Below are 3782 nucleotides of genomic sequence, written 5' to 3' on the forward strand. Positions count from 1 at the left end.
GGGAGAAATAAGAGCTGCTGCAACAGAGCCGCATAGAGAGGGCTTGGTCAACAATTCATGGACTTTCGGAGACCGAGACCACCGTCAGAATTATTTGCAATCATTTACCACTTCCCGGTCTTGCACTGCAGCCTAACAATTTATCATATTTTCTCGCTATTCATTGCACTATGTCATAGGGGTCTGATGAATGTTGGTAACATAGTGTCCAAGGACCACGTGAACACCTCAGAATTACAAGATAGATCAGACCATTTGAATCCATAGTTGGCCTCAAACCCAAATGTGGTACAGCCCCCCTCCCATACTTTTGATAGTATATGTCAATATACAAGTTGTTGCTATTGGTAACACTGTAGGCTATTAAGCGAGTTTGTCATATTATCATAGATCTGAATGAAGTCCCCGGAAGGAGAATGAAACTTATGACCAAGTGTAAATCAGTACATCACAGCGTAAAATCATTCAGCTGACCTTGCATAGATTTTTTGGGGGACGTATTTCATTTCTTGTAGTTAAATGTACCAACACATTTACTTACAGTAAATCATAAGACCATCATGTATCCTTAAAACAAGTTGTTTAAATTAAAACATCAAAATATAGAACACAGTAAATAGCCTACTGCTTACTCTCCCACTCTCACTGTGGTTTATCTGCCCAGCAGATTTCCTTCCAAGTAGCCCCTCTCCTCAGCACCCCCCACCAGCCTCCCAGCTCCCCGTTGTCAATGAATGTAATAATTTTCTTAAATATGCAGATGCATGTATTGAAGTCTCTATTCAATTAACATCAACACACATTTGACACCTTTTCAAAATGCTGTCCTGTTGCACATCAGCAATATTGTCACTAGCTGCGTTTCCATTGACCATTAAATTGCGCAAATTAAGAATTGCGAAAAGAAATGTGCTTAATGGAAACACGCACATTTCGAAAAAACTCACATGTTTCGATAAAAAGTTTTTGCGCTCGGGTGAGGTGGTATTTCGAGCGTATCGAAATGTGTATATTTCGCAAAACTGCAATGGAAACACTTTTTTCGCATCTGACTAGTCACGTGATCCAACAGCCGGATGTTAGGAGGAACGAAACCGACGAAGAAGACTGTCAACAGGAAGTGGCACCGGGAGAATAATGTAAAAAAAATAATATGTTTTTCATTAAAAGTGGCTCGTGTCATTCTAAAATGTTGAATCCACAGCTCCTCTGTGAACTCACCGACAACACTTTCTCAAAAACGCTGCTTAGGCTACGCAACCGCTCAACTAGTTTTGTTTACCCATAGCAACAACGTTGCTATGCTTTGCTGGTTTAACGTGATGAGAACGATGCTGAAAGAGATCTAGATTCTAGATTCTAGTTCTAGAAACTAATCAACTGCTCTGATCTACGAAATATTCCACTGACATGGCTGTGACATGATTTAAGCATAGGCCTACAACAAACTCCTGTGAAATATGTCATTTTTAATTTTATGTTTCTGCCCCACCAAAACGTAGGCCTCCTCCGCTGATGGCTTATAGCCTAATGACTGATAATCAGCGTTAGTGCCGTGGTGGCAATTTGAATGCATTTAGTGTAAATCTGGGTTATGTTGATAACCGCCATGTCTCCTAATGATTGATGACAGCACGCGAGAATACACGAGATTTTAATTTAGTTAGCCGAATGTAATGGAAACACCGCAATTGCGAAAATTGTGATTTTCGACATTAAGACAATATCGACAAAGTTTTTGCGCATATTTGTAATGGAAACGCAGCTAGTGAAATTTTAGTCTAGCAGTACCTACTGTAGGCCTACCGCACCAAAAAAATAACTGAACCATGTCTTCAAAAGCGAGGTGTACACACTGAAGTATACTGTATGCCCTTAATCTGAGCTGCAACTACTATTACTCTTATACTATTAATCAACTATTAATACTCTTGAATTTCCCCTTGGGGATCAATAAAGTATCTATCTATATATCTATTAACGCTACAGTATCTGTATGTAATGTTACCTGTATAATAACAGAGATAAGACTTCAGTACTGGTTTTGATGAAGTGATGGTCATGCTTATCAAAGTCTCCATAATAGAGTATTCTAATATCTCCGTTAGTCCAGTAGCCTACAGAACAAAAAAAGATGTGCAGCAACAGACAGAAAGAGAAAGAGAAGAAGAGAGAGAGAGAGAGAGAGAGAGAGAGAGAGAGAGAGAGAGAGAGAGAGAGAGAATGGTAATCTTTGAGTCAACCATTTGTCAAAAAATGGCCTTGAAAAATGATTTCTCCTGGTGCTTCAAAGAGGGCAAAGGAACTATTAATAATGCTGGTAAATGAGCATGTTGCTTATTATCAATATTAATGATGAAATATCATTCGTTATACATGAATGAATATGAAATGTATAGTGTTTGCAAAACTCTATGCTCTTCCTACAGCATAGGAAAACTACAGTATGTCTCAATTAATTCAATAGATATAAAACAGTTTGTTCTGTGTGATATAAGACTGTCTGTCGTGATATAGCATCAACGGCAATAATGATCGCACAGCTACTTTTTTCTCACTTAACTTCCCCTGCTTACTGTATGTGTAATCTGCGACTGAGTTTTGATCGCTCACTGCGACAAAAGGACTTGATTCAGTCATTATGAAAATGCAGCATTTATGTAAAGCAATCACTGTTCAACTGAAAATGTATTTCTGAGAAGCTCCCAAGGCTTCTCTGTACAGAGCAGTGCTCCTATGCTCTGAGCTGGGACTCAGATCGGCTCCCTACAACCTATGACTTATAGCCAGTGTTCACATGCACGCACGCACACACAACACACACACACACACACACACACACACACACACACACACACACACACACACACACACACACACACACACACACACACACACAAGGATCATTAACAGCCAGAAGATATCTAATCTAGCCTCACATCACACACAAATCCAATGATCTCATCGCCACCTACCCTCCCCTTAGTGTGGAAACAGGCCTCCCTCATGAGTCTGGCCAAGGTGTCATTGAATAGACACAGTAACTATGAATCAAGTCTACCCATGGCTGGCCTGTTGAAATGTGACTTAAGAGTTTTCTTCGCCCAGCATGGGTAATTCTGCAATAATTAACAATACTCAGTAACTTAAAAAAAAACTAAAGAAATGTTACTGAGTAATGTTAATTATTGACTGAATACCCAGCAACGTCATCATAGGTACAAGCACAGGTAGAAGCATACAAGCAAAATGTATTTCAGGCCGATGAAGACACTTTTATCTCTCTCATCACCTATAATTTCCTCTATTGAGTCGTTTTCTGCCTGATTCCTCACACTGGCCAGGTCTGTGTGTTTCTCTCTGCAATATCTCTGGGCATCTGCCCAGTGCAAATTGTGAAAAATGTAGGTTTTATAATTAGCTTTAAATGGTTTAGACTATTAGCAGACTCGTGTAGGCTACAAGTATTGTATTCAATTGGTTTGTCTACTCCAAACCATCTCTTAGTAAGAAAGCCAAATCCTAGTGCAACTGTCTCCGGATATCCCATCAGAAGCATAACAGGCATTTAACAGTGATGACAACATACCAAAAGCTAGCATACTAACGCTATCATTTAGTTTCTAAATGTAGGGTGGTACACCTTGCCCAAAATCACTACGACCTATTCCCCTTAGAGCCTACCGGCAGACCCCTCTGAGACAGGATGGTTGTACATTCTTGCGTCTGCCTCCTCCCATTCCCGTTTATCGAGAAATCGAAACTAGAAACTTAGGGGTATG

The sequence above is a fragment of the Sardina pilchardus genome, chromosome 16 (genome assembly GCF_963854185.1).
Source record: "Sardina pilchardus chromosome 16, fSarPil1.1, whole genome shotgun sequence".
In the NCBI taxonomy this organism is placed as follows: domain Eukaryota; kingdom Metazoa; phylum Chordata; class Actinopteri; order Clupeiformes; family Clupeidae; genus Sardina; species Sardina pilchardus.